This window comes from Phyllostomus hastatus, unplaced genomic scaffold (genome assembly GCF_019186645.2).
Source record: "Phyllostomus hastatus isolate PE091 unplaced genomic scaffold, TTU_PhHast_1.1 phas_scaffold_216, whole genome shotgun sequence".
Lineage (NCBI taxonomy): Eukaryota > Metazoa > Chordata > Mammalia > Chiroptera > Phyllostomidae > Phyllostomus > Phyllostomus hastatus.
This window is the reverse complement of record NW_025334018.1, coordinates 6,007,716-6,022,003: the sequence shown is the minus strand read 5'-3', so window position 1 is coordinate 6,022,003 and position 14,288 is coordinate 6,007,716.

The following is a 14,288-nucleotide window of genomic DNA, read 5'->3' as shown; positions in this document are numbered from 1 at the left end:
CAAGGGGGGAATGACCTAAGACCAGCACAATCACATGGGAGGCCCCCAAGAAAAGACTTTGTGGGCTACAGCAAAAGGGGGTGATGGACCCTCGCTCCTCGGCTGTGATATAGCCTGAGTCCTCATCGTCTGGGAGAAAAATCTCCTAATCTCTTGGCTGCCTTACTTCCCTTGTTCCACCTAAGCCTGAAACAATGACAGGGTGGTGCAGCTCTGTGCTGAAAAGGGCGGGTTCCCTGGGTGATCAAGCCTAAGAAAAAATATGTAAGATCCTGTGAAACCTGCTTTGTTTAGAATGCTCTCAGTTGAATGATAAGGGTCCAAGGAAGAAGTTTGTTCTTTAAAGTTTTACAGCTCTTTGACCCTGACTCAAAATAGGCCCTCAGACTTCCTTGTTATCTATTGTTTGATCCTTACTTCCTAGCAATGAGTAATGAGCTTTTTACCTGAATCCCTATGCAAATGAAACCAATAAAAAGCCTCTCCGGAGGGGGAACAGGGCGCTGTCCCCACCAAGGAGGGTGGCCAAGTGGCGCCCTCCAGGAGAGAGGGTGGCCAAGGTGCTCCCCATGTGAGTAGTGGCCCTGCTGTTCCTATTCCTCCACAGGACCTGGTTGTCTCTCTGTATGTTTTTCTCGCATATTGACAGGCCATCCACAGCGTTCCGCAGTCACTGCCGGCAGGTGATTGCCACAGTACCTGTCTTATGTCATTCCTCACCTTTGGGAATCTTACCCATCATTGGCTAACTAACCAAGCATTGGGGGCCAGTTATGGATGAAGTAGAAGGAGCAGAAGCGGCACTCCTGTGAGGGAGATAAGCTTTGTCTCCTTAGCGGCTTCTGGTCCAAAGGTCACTCCCTCAGCCTTAGCCATGGTGGGGGGCGTAGGGGGGTTACAGCTTCTGAAACCAGGCAGGGTGATTCCCGACACCACTTGATCATGGTGTATGATCTTTTTAATGTATTGTTGAATCCAGTTTGCTAATATTTTGTTGAGGGTTTTAGCATCTATGTTCATCAGAGATACTGGCCTATAATTTTCTTTCTTTGTTGTGTCTTTACCTGGTTTTGGAATTAGGATAAAACTGGCCTCAAAAAAAGAGTTTGGAAGTCTTTCTGCCTCTTGAAACTTTTGGAGTAGTTTGAGAAGAACAGATGTTAGTTCTTCTTTGAATGATTGGTAATATTCACCTGTGAAGCCATCTGATCCAGGATTTTTGTTTGCTGGGAGATTTTTTAATTACTGCTTCCATTCCACTAGTTGTTATCAGTCTATTTAGGTTTTCTGCTTCTTCCTGATTCAGTTTTGGAATATTGTATGTTTCTAGAAAATTTTCCATTTTGCCCAGGTTGTCCAATTTCTTGGCATATAGCTTTTCATAGTAATTCCTTACAATCCTTAGTATTACTGTGCTATCAGGTGTTACTTCTCCTCTTTTATTTCTAATTTTATTTATTTGGGCATCTCTCCTTTTGTCTTGATGAGTCTTGTTAAAGGTTTATCAATTTTGTTTATTTTTTCAAAGAACAAGCTCCTGGACTCATTGATCTTCTGAGTTGATTTTTTAGTCTATCTCATTTATTTTGGCTCTGATTTTGGCTAATTCCTTCCTTCTACTCACTCTGGGCATTGTTTGTTGTTGCTTTTCTAGTTCTTTTAGGCGTAGGGTTAGGTTGTTTGATATTTTTCTATCTTTTTTATGTAGGCCTATAATGCTATGAACTTCCCTTTAAGGACTGCTTTTGCTATGTCTCATAGGGTTTGGGTGGTTGTGTGCTTATTTTTATTTGTTTCCAGGTATTTTTTTATTTCTTTCTTGATATCATTGTTAATTCATTCATTATTTAATAACATGTTATTTAGCCCCCATGTATTTGAGTATTTTGAGTTTTTTTCCTAGTTTAAAGGTTGATTTCTAGCTTCAAGCCATTGTGATCCGAGAAAATGCTTGATATAACTTCAATTTTCTTGAATTTGTTAAGGCTTATTTTATGTCCTACAATGTGGTCTATCTTTGAGAATGGTCCATATGCACTTGAAAAGAATGTATATTCTGCTTCTTTGGGATGAAATGTTCTGTAAATATTAAGTCCATTTGATCTAGTGTGTCATTTAATGTCTCTATATCCTTGTTGATTTTTTGTCTGGAAGATCTGTCCATTGTTGACAGTAGGGTATTAAAATCTCCTACAATGACTGTATTGCTGTCTATCAGTTCCTTAAAGCCCTCCAAGATTTTCTTTATATATTTGGGTGCTCCTATATTGGGTGGATATATGTTTTTCCAGAATCATATCCTCTTCTTAAACTGATCCCTTTAGCATTATGTAGTGACCTTCCTTGTCCCTTGTTATGGCCTTTGTTTTAAAATCTATTTTGTCAGATACAAATATTGCTACCACAGCTTTTTTATCTCCATTTGCATAGAATAGTTTTTCATCACTTCGCTTTCAGTCTGTGTCTGCCTTTTGGTTCTGAGGTGGGTCTCTTATAGATAGCATATATGTGGATCATGTTTTTTTATCCATTCCACCACTCTTTGTCTTTTGATTGAAGCATTTAGTCCCTTTACATTTAGGGTTATTATTGATAGGTACTTATTCATTGTAATTTTTCCCTTTGTACTGTGTTCCTCTCTCTACTTCTTAAAGCAGTCCCTTTAGCATCTCTTGTAATGCTGGTTTGATGTAAATGTACTCTTTTAGCCTTTTTTTTGGGGGGGGGTCTGGGAAGCTCTTTATTTCACCTTCCATTTTTTCTCTTTTTCTTTCTTTTTTTTAATTTTAATCATTGTTCAAGTACAGTTTTCTCCCTTTTACTCCCAATCCAGCCCACCCACCCAACCCTCCCCACTTCCCTCCCATTACCACCCTCCCCCTAGTTTTTGTCCATGTGTCCTTTAAATTTGTTCCTATAAACCCTTCCCATTCTCCCTGGAAATTCCCTCTTCTCTCACCTCTGGTCACCTTCCATTTTGAATAAAAGTTTTGCTGGAGACAGTAGTCTTGGTTGCAGACCCTTGCTTTTCATTACTTAGAATACCTATGCCAGTCACCTCTGACCTGCAGTGTTTCTGTTGAGAAATCTGCTGAGACCTTTATCAGAGCTCCCTTGTACATAACTAACTGTTTCTCTCTTGCTGCCTTTAAGATTCTCTCTTTGTCCTCAAATTGTGCCATTTTAATTGTGATGTGTATTGGTGTGGGTTGCTTTGGGTGCATCTTAATTGGGACTCTCTGTGCTTTCTGAACATGTGTGACTTTTTTTTTTCACCAGATTAGGAAAGTTTTCTGTCATCATTTCCTCAAACAGGTTTTTTATCCCTGCTCCCTTTCTTTCTATTCTGGTATCCCTGTGATGCAAATATTGTTACATTTCATGTTGAAGGACAAATTTTTTAAAAACATAGTAATCATCAGGTACTTTCTCTCAGTTCAAGACAGTAAGTGTAGAAAAGAATTCAATAATAAAATGAATAAGATAAAATATAAATAACTTTATACTATAACCCACCAATATCTAACTCAACAATAAAAAACACACCTTCTACACATGGATTATTTAATATTAGGCCATAAAGAAAACCTCAATGTTTTATTCAAAAATAGAAATTATACAAATAGCATTCTTTCAGACACATGTAATATCAACAAGTATTGTCAAGTCTCTGTTGCCATTGTTTTGGGAAATTAACAACAAACACACACTCCATTAAACAACTCTTGGATAAGATTCATCTCTTGGAAATGAATACAAAATGAAATTGCAGAACCTTTATGAAATAAAAACAATTAAACTAAATACAGGGGTGGGCAAAAGAAGGATAATAATAATAATAAATAATACAAGAATAAACTCTGTGGCGCATACTTGTAACTGCAAACCTACTTTTGCCCACTCTCTAAATAAGGAACTATAGAATACAACTACATGAATGCCCAAAGGAAAATGCATATCCTCAATTAATGTTACCAAAAGTTAGAATAAATGATAAATATGCAAATTGAAAAGCTAGAAAAATACCACGAAGAAAAAATACATAAGGAAGAATTTTAAAAGGTGTGAGAAGACATTAAGGACTAAGAAAATAGAAAAGCAGTACAATAAGTAAATAAGAAAATAAATAACCTATTTTGGAATCAACAAAGTAGAAAACCAATAGCCAACTTAATTTTTTAAAAAGTAAGAGAGGTGTGGGTAAGAAAATACAAATACTCAAAATAAGAAATAATAAGGGGAAAAAGATATAAACAGATAGTTGACAAAAGAAATACAAAGGTCTTTAGCCCTGGCTGGTATGACTCAGTGGATTGAGCATGAGCCTGCAAACCAAGGGGTCACTGGTTCAATTCCCAGTCAGGGCACATGCTTGGGTTGCCTAGCTCCCCTATCCCCAGTAGGGGGCACGTGACAGGCAACTACACATTGTTGTTTCTCTTCCTCTCTTTATCTTACTCTTCCCCTCTCTAAAATAAATAAAACATTAAAAATATATATATAAAGATCTTTAAATATAAGAAAAGGTGTTAAGATTGCTCATAATAATAGAAAAACAAATTAAAACTACATCAAGATACCATTTCTCTATATCAGCTTGGCAAAAAATCTAAAAGTTTGAGAACAGACTTCATTGATGAGACTGTGGAGAAGGGGCACTCCCATACTTTTCTGGTGGGAGCACAAAATGATGCAGACTCAATGGAGGGGATTTTGGCAAAATCCATCATTATTACATCTGCCTGTTTTGTTCCTGCTGAGTCCCCAGTGCCTAAGGAGATCCTGGCAAATGCTAGCATTCAGTAATCATTTGTTGAGGAAATGGAATGGTTCCATCTCTCCTTTCACATATATTAGTTCTTATAATCTCTACATAAATCTGTGGCTATGGGAAGGCAAATACAATCAAGCTCATATCAAATAAGAAATGGAGTTTCTTTAGTGTTGCCCATGGCATGTAGTTAGAAAATTGCAGAGGTCAACTAAACCCAGATCTTCTGAATATAAACTCAGTGACTGATCACACCTCACAGAAGAAAGAGGGCATGGAGTGTGTACACATCTACCCAGAGGGGTTGGAAGGAAGTTACAGAGAGTTGCCCTTCTGTCCCTATTCCAGCCCCAACAGGAGATTCTGGCCATAGAAGCAGGTGGCCCACTTCTACCTTAGAATAAACACCATTCTCAGGATCCATGTTCCCAGGGAGCTTCCAGGAAGAGGAAAACAGTTACTCTGTAACCCTCTCTGGGGAAAAATAAGAAGGCATAAGTGGTTCTGAGAAAAAATTCAAGGGACAATGAAGTCAAAGAGAGGCGAGTACAGGCAACCCATACCCTCTAACTTCTTGTGCCTCAGTGGGTGGACCTGGGGGCTGCAGTGAGATTCCCTCCCGAGTTTCAGCTAAAAATAGAGATTACTTATAAATGTTAAATATTGGTAGGTCAAATTGGAGACATATTAATAGTCAACCTTAAAAAGAAAGACTGATTATATTTTGTTTGTTTGTTTTGTTGATTAAGTTCCTGTTAAAGGTGAGATCATATGATATTTGTCTTTCACTGCCTGGCTTATTTCACTTAGCATAATACTTTCTAGTTCCATTCATGCTGTCACAAAGGGTAGGTGCACCTTCTTTCTTTCTGCTGCATAGAATCCCATTGTGTAAACGTACCATAGTTTTTTTGATCCATTCATTTACTGATAGGCACCTAGGTTGCTTCCAGCACTTAGCTATAACCAAAGACACTGAAATTGAGGGGAGAGGGGAGGGAATTTCAGGGGGAAAGGGGAAGGTTTTGCAGAAACAAGTATAAAGGACACATAGACAATAACAAGGGGGGGGTGGAAACAGAAGGGAGGTGGGGAGGACTGGGTGGGTAGGCTGGGATCGGGGTAAAAGGCAGAAAACTGTACTTGAACAATTAAAAGAAAAAAAGAAAAAGAAAGAAAGACTGATTTCCAAGTCAGCAGAATCTGTGACTTTCATTTAATGCATTAACCTTTTATTACAAAGGAGGGGGAATGTTTAGCCAAATGTGAAAAAGAGTTGTCATGGAAGCTGATAACAGCTGGACCCATATAAGCATCTATGTCTAGGCAAAGGGGCCAAGTCCCACTGGCAAGGTCTGTGGTGGTGATGGACACCTCCATCAGGTGAAGGACACATTGCCATTAACCTCATATCAGGAAAGGAACTCTACTCCTCTGATTTTGTGATCACCAACTTTTGATTAGGATATGGCTATCCATGTGGGCAAAATGGCACTGCCCAATGGATATGAGTGATTGGGCCTTTCAGCAGTTATGTTTCTTGTTGTAAATTGATGAACTGAAGTCATGAATGTCAATCCTAGTCTCTGGACTTGGCAGGTCTACTCTCAGATGCAGCCCCTGTGACCACAAGACATTCACCAAGGCACCATGCTGCTCCTCTCAGGACCTATTGGCCTTCCTCAATCTCTTAAAATTTCCACATAGATGCATCTTTCAAACAATGTGCATGTTATTTTAGAGCCAAGAGAAAAAATTGTGGAAAACATAGAGGGGCTTGATGGAAATAGAGTGTATTTATTCACAGCCCCTGAGATGGACTCTATTATTTTTGAAGGACAAAACAGTGATCCTTCCTCATCATATCAAACATATTAAAATATACCTACAGACCACTTAAATATAATTTTTGCTAAAATTTTTTAGAAAGTTTTCAATTTTGTTTTTGAGATTATTTACATATAAATAGAATATTTACCTGATTTTATCTAAGATTTCTTTGCAATTACAGTGCATTCTTGAGAAAAACTGTTAAAAATGCTTAACAAATATGAATTTGTTAAGACTACAAAATTTTGGACTTCCAGCCAAGAGGGAGGTGTAGGTAGACACTCTGCGCCTCCTTGCACAACCAAAATAAGAGCAACAACAATTTAGAAACAAAATAATGACCAGAACTGACAGAAAATTAAACTGTATGGAAGTGTGACAACCAAGGAGTTAAAATAGACACAGTCATCCAGACCAGTAGGTGGGGTGGAGTCAGATGGCCAGGCAGAGAGCGGTCGAGGCACAAAAAGTGGTGGCATCAGGCATGCAAGGCACCCTAGTAGCACAAGGCAGCAGGCAGCGGCTGGCAGATGCCAGGCACAGGGTGGCAATGGGCAGACCCAGTGAGGCAGCAATTGTGAAGCAAAGCACTGCACACAAGGCGACTGACTGACTGGGCGGTCCCACATTTGTGTGCAGGTAAACCAGGTGAAACTGGGGAGCAAGACAGACCTCACAGCTCAGAGTCCCAGCGCCGGGAAATAAGGCCTCAAAACACTGACTGAAAACACCTGTAGGGGTTGAGGCACAGGGAGAGACTCCCAGCCCCATAGGAGAGTTCGTTGGAGAGACCCACAAGGTCCTGGAATGTACACAGGCCCACCCAGACAGGAATCAGCACCAGAAGGGCCCAGTTTGCTTGGGGGAAGTGGCGGAGGGGACTGGGATCCAACAGAGAGTGGAGCAAGTGCCATTGTTCCCTCTCGGACCCTGCCCCTACATACAGCATCACAACCCAGTGACTGGGTTGCCCTGCTCTGGTGAACACCTAAGGCTCTGCCCCTCATACATAACAAGCTCGCCATGACCAAAAAAAAAAATGGCCCAAACAAAAGAACAGATAAAAGCTCCACAGCAAATACAACTAAGCAATGAAGAGATAGTCAACCTATCAGATGCACAGTTCAAAGCACTGATGATCAGGAGGCTCACAGAACTGGTTGTATTTGGTCGCAAATTAGATGAAAAAATGAAGGCTACACTAAGTGAAATAAAGAAAAATGTACGGGGAGCCAATAGTGATGGGAAGGAAACTGGGATTCAAATCAATGCAGTGGACCAGAAGGAAGAAACATTCAACCAGAACAGAATGAAGAAATAAGAATTCAAAAATGAGGAGAGGCTTAGGAACCTCCAGGACATCTTTAAATGTTCCAATATCCAAATTATAGTGGTACCAGAAGGGGAAGAGGAAGAGCGACAAGTGGAAAACTTATTTGAACAAATAATAAAGGAGAACTTCCCCAATCTGGCTGAGGAAATAGACTTTCAGGAAGTCCAGGAAGCTCAGAGAGTCCCAAAGAAGTTGGACCCAAGGAGGAACACACCAAGGCATATCATAATTACATTAGCCAAGATTAAAATGAAGCAGAGAATCCTAGAAGCAGCAAGAGGTAAGGAGACAGTTACCTACAAAGGAGTTCCCATCAGACTGTCAGCTGATTTCTCAAAAGAGACCTTGCAGGCAAGAAGGGGCTGGAAAGAAGTATTCCAAGTCATGAAAGGCAAGGACCTACATCCCAGATTGCTCTATCCAGCAAAGCTTCCATTCAGAATGGAAGGGCAGATAAAGTGCTTCTCAGATAAGGTCAAGTTAAAGGAGTTCATCATCACCAAGCCCTTATTTTATGAAATGTTGGGGGGACTTACCTAAGAAAAAGAAGAGAAAAAACATGTACAGTAAAATGGCAGCAAACTCAAAATTGTTAATAACCACACCTAAAACAAAAACAAAAAGAAAAACTAAGCAAACAACTAGAACAGGAACAGAATCACAGAAATGGAGATCACATGGAGGGTAAGCAACAGGGGAGTAGGAGGAGGAGAGAGGGGAAAAGGATAGAGAATAAGTAGCATACATGGTCGGTAGGAAATAGACAGGGGGAGGGCAAGAATAGTATGGGAAATGTAGAAGCTAAAGAACTTATGACACATGGACATGAACTAAGCGGGGGGGAATATGGGTGGGAGAGGGTGTGCAGGGTGGAGGGGAATAAAGGGGGGAAATGGGACAACTGTAATAGCATAATCAATAAAATATATTTTTCAAAAAGAATATGAAATTTAACAATGAACAAAGTTCATGAAGCTTTATTTTTAAATATTGAAACATTTTTATTTTGGAACTCACACATATTCCTCTAGAAAGACATCTGTTATATTTATTGTTGATTCAAACATTTTGTTAGCCCCTGCCTAGCTCTTAATCTCTGATCATACTGCCATAGTATGTAAAGTGGTCTTAGCCTCAGGTACCCTAAGGGCTAAGGCTCCACATGCCCAGCAGACCTCCTCTACTACGTATCTTTTCATTCATATAAAGAACAGGCACAGTGCAGGCATGCCTCATTTGTTGATGCTCCACTTTATTGTGCAATGGATATTGTGAGTTTTACTAATTGAACATTTGTGGCAGCCCTGCATTAAGCAAGTCGACTGGCACAATTTTTCCAACAGCATTCATTCACTCTGTCACATTTTTTAAGTTCTCACACTATTTCAAACCTTTTCATTATTATAGTTGTCATGGTGACCTGTAATCAGTGATCTTTGGTGTCACTATTGTATTGTTTTGGGGCATCATGAACCATGCCATGTGAGATTGAAAACTTAATAAATGTGAGTGTTCTGAGTGCTCCACCTACCAGCTGTTCCCTTGTCTCTCTCCCTCTCTTTGGGCCTACTTATTTCCTGAGATGCAACAATACTGACATTAATGATTAATTTTACAATGGCCTGTAAGTGTTCAAGTGAAAGGAAGAGTTACCACAAGCTAGAAATAATCAAGCTTAGCAAGGAAGGCATATTGAAAGTGGAGAAAGGCTGAAAGCTAAGCCTCTTGTACCCAATGGTAGTCAAGTTGTAAATACAAAGGAAAGTTCTTGAAGGAAATTAAAAGTGTTACTCCAATGAATACAAAAATGATATGAAAACAAAACAGCCTTATCACTGATATGAAGAAAATTCCAGTGGTCTGGGTAGAAGATGAAACCAGCCACAACATTCCCTTAAACCCAAGCCTAATCCAGAGAAAGGCCCTAACTCTCTCCAATTCTATGAAGACTGAGAGAGGTGAAGAAGTTTTACAGAAAGAAGCTATCTCTGTATCATAAAAGTAAAAGGTGAAGCAGCATATGCTGATGTAGAAACTGAGGCAAGTTATCCAGAAGAACTAGTTAAGATAATTAATTAAGGTGGCTACATGAAACAACAGATTTCCAATTTATATAAAACAGCTTATATTGGAAGAGGTTGACATTTGAACTTTCATAGCTAGAGATGAGAAGTCAATGCCTGGCTTCAAATCTTCAAAGAACAGATTGACTCTCTTATTAGGGGTTAATGCAGCTGATTACTTTAGGTTGAAGTCAATGCTCACTTACTATTTGTAAAATCCTAGGGCTCTGAAGAATTACACTGAAGCTACACTGCCTGTGCTCTGTAAATGGAAAAACAAAACCTGGATGACAGCACATTTGTTTACAACATGGTTTACTGAATATTTTAAATCCACTGCTTCAAAAAAATATTTCTTTTGAAATATTACTGCTCATTGACAATGTTATATTCAGTAAAATTAATGTTGTTTTCATGCCTGATAACATAACAGTCATTCTGCAACCCATGGACCAAGAAGTAATTTTGACTTTAAAGTCTTATTATTTGAGAACACTTCATACAGCTATAGCTGTCATAGATAGTGATTCTTCTGATGGATCTGGACAAAGTAAGTTGAAAACCATCTGAAAAGGATTCACAATTTTATATGCCATTAGGAAAACATCTAACTAAAAAGCATTTGTACAGTAAAAGAAACCATCAACAAAATTAAAAGGAAACCCACTGTCTAGGAGAACATACTCACCAATATGTTCTGATAAGGGGTTAACTTCCAAAATATTTAAAGAACTTATACAACTCAACACCAGGAAGACAAACAACTCATTTAAAAATGGGCAAAGGACCTGAAAAACAGTTCTTCAAAGAAGGCATTACAAATGGCTGATAGACATGATAAAATGCTCAACATCACTAATCATCAGAGAGATGCAAATTAAAACTATAATGAGATATCACTTCACACCTGCCAGAATGGCTACTATCAATAAATCAACAAACAACAAGGGCTGGCAACAATGTGGAAAAAGACTAAACCTAGTACACTATTGGTAGGAATGCAGTCTCAGATGCCACTGTAGAAAACTGTATGGCATTTCCTCAAAAAACTAAAAATGAAACTGCCATTTGACCCAGTGATCCCACTTCTGGGAATATATCCGAAGGATCTGGAAACACCAATCAGAAAGAATATATACACCCCTATGTTCATATTAGTGTTATTTGTAATACTCAAGATCTGGAAACAGCCCAAGTGCCCATTAATAGATGAATAGATAAAAAAGCTGTGGTACATTTACACAATGGAATACTATGCAGCAGAGAGAAGGAACTCCTACCCTTTGTGACAGCATGGACGGAACTGGAGAACATTACGCTAAGTGAAATAAGCCAGTCAGAGAAAGACAAATACCAAATGATCTTGCCTATAAGTGGAACCAAATCAACAAAACAATCAAATGAGCAAAACAGAACCAGAGATTTGGAAATAAAAAAACAAACTGACAGTGACAGTGGGAGGGAGATAATGGGGGAAAGAAAGGGAAGGGTCAAGCAAAGGAACATGAATAGAGGACTCATAGGCATGGACAATGGGAGGAATTGACTGTGGGAGTGGGGGGATGGGGTAGGGGTGAGCAATGGGGAAAAAGGCAGGACAACTGTAACTGAACAACAATAAAAAATATTTGTGGTACGTTTATCTAATGGAATACTGTGAGACTATAAAAAAGAAGGAACTCTTACCCTTGGCAATAGCATGGACAGACCTGGAGAATATTATGCTAAGTGAAATAAGCCAGTCAGAGAAAGACAAATACCAGATGGTCTTACTCATATGGGGAATCTAATGAAGAAAACAAACTGATGAGCAAATAAAATCAGAGTCACAGATACATGGAACAGACTGACAGATCTCAGAGAGGAGGAGGAGGAGGGGACTGGAAGAGATTAACTAGAGAACATATATGCATATATGCATAGCCCATGGACACAGACAACAATGCTGTGAAGACTGGGGGAGGGGGTTTAGTGGATGGGGACACGGGGGTGAGGGAGGAATAGGAGACATCTGTGATAGTGTCACCAATAAAAAAGGAACATGACTTGGTGTGGTGGGTGGTGAACACACAATACGATATACAGGTGATGTGTTACAGAATTATATATGTATTATAGAATACGCACCTGAATCCTACATAGTTTTATTAATCAATGTCACCCCAATAAATTCAATAGAAAAAGAAGAATGTCTACAAAAAAGGAAAAAGAATATTTGTGATTCAGGGGAAAAGGTCAATATATCAACATTAATAGGAGTTTGGAAGTTGATTCCAACCGGCATGGATGACTGTGAAGAGTTCAAGGCTTCAGTGGAGGAAGTAACTGCAGATGTGGTGGAAATAGCAAGAGAACTGGCATTGTGAGTGGAGTCTGAAGTGTGACTGAACTGCTGCAACCTCCTGATAAGACTTTAACTGGTGAGGAGTTGCTTCCCACAGATGAATTAAGTTGTTTCTGGAGATAAAATATATTCCTGGTGAAGATGCCATGAACATTGCTAAAACAACAACAAAGAATTTGGAGTATTACATATATTTAGTTAATAAATTTAGTTAGTAAAGCAGTGTTTCGAGAAAACTGACTTCACTTTTGGAAGAAGTTTTGTGGGTAAATGCTATCAAACAGATCATACCCTACAAAGAAATCATTGGTGAGAGTCAGTTTATGCAGCCAACTTCATTTTTGTCTTATTTTAAGAAATTTCCACAGCCACACCAACCTTCAGCAATTGCCACTCTGATCAGTCAGAAACCATCAGTTATGAGGCAAAACCCTCCACAAGTAAAATGATTACACAGCTTACTGAAGGCTCATGTGATGGCTAGGAATTTTTTAGCAATAAAGCAATTTTTAATTAAGGTATGTACATTTTTAGACATAAGGATATTGTACACTTAATAGACTACAGTACAGTGTAAATATAACTTTTATATGCACTGGGAAACCCCCAAACTTGTGTGACTTGCTTTATTGCAGCATTCCCTTTATTGCGGTGTTCTGGAACAGAGCCCACAATTTCTGGAGTTAAGCCTGTATAGTGCACTGTTGGAGTAAATCTCCTTTTGCTGGAATGGGACATGGTATCAGAAATGAAGGCGGGCTTAGTAGTGTGACATTGGGCCAGCAGCACCTGGAGGAAGTGGCCCTGAAATCTCAGGAGCAACCCAACCCAGGCTGCTCTGAGCCACAGGACTGATAATGGGTGTGTGTTATGTGTGTGTTTGTTTCCAGGGTGCCCTTCACAGAGCCTCTCCCACTAACAAATGAGTTCTTTAGATCCAGTTTGGGCCAGGCCTTGCCTTGATCCCTCTGTAGATCTAGACCTCTTGCCAGGGCTTTGGCTCTACTGGGTGTGGATGGCCCTCTGGGTGCCCGCTGATCTCAACCAGCAAGTTCCTTTCTTGAGCAGTCCCTGTGGAGAAGCAGGGAGGAAAACACCCTTGGCTCTCCCTTCTCAAGACAGAAAACAGCAGTCTGTATACTTCTCCTAGGGTCCTGGGACCAGCCTCTGGGCCACTCTTGTCCCAGCCACTCATAAGAACACTGTAGACTCATCATCCCTCAGGACTGATGTAGACCACTGGACTCAGCGTGAAGTGTTCTCAGTGCTCCCAATTTATACTGAGCTACAAGTAATAAATGGTGATTCCCTTCTCCACATTGCAGGGAACTGGGCTAAGTTTGGAGTGAAGGAGGTATATTCTATTCTTACATATTTCCGTTTAACAGAGGGGAGAACTAAGAAAAAAGAAGCTTGATGGCTTTGATCCTTAGTCTGCTTAAGTGGTGAGTGGCTTGCTGATCCACAAGGCCCAGTAACTGTGGAGGGGTTGATTATCAGGGCATTGAAATAGACAAGGCTGCCCTAGCTGGTGTGATTCAGTGGATTTAGCACTGGCCTGCGAACTGAAAGGTCACAGGTTCAATTCCCAGTCAGGGCACATGCCTGGGTTGCAGGCCAGGTCCCCAGCTGGGGGCGTGTAAGAGGCAACCAATCGATGTGTCTTTTGTACATTGATGTTCTTCTCCCTCTCTTTCTCCCTCCCTTCACCTCCTTCTAAAAATAAATAAATAAATAAATAAATAATATTTTTTAAAAAAAGAGAGAAAGATAAGGCTAAACTCTCAAGGCAGCATCACCTCTCCCCCATCATGGCTGAAAGGGGCCCTGAATCTTATTCCTACCGCACTAAACAGATCTCTAGGGAACAAGGCTCATTTCCTGGAGCTATAGGGGAAGCGGAAGTAGTTTTGAGACTCACAGCTCTGGGTGAAATGTGGAATGGAC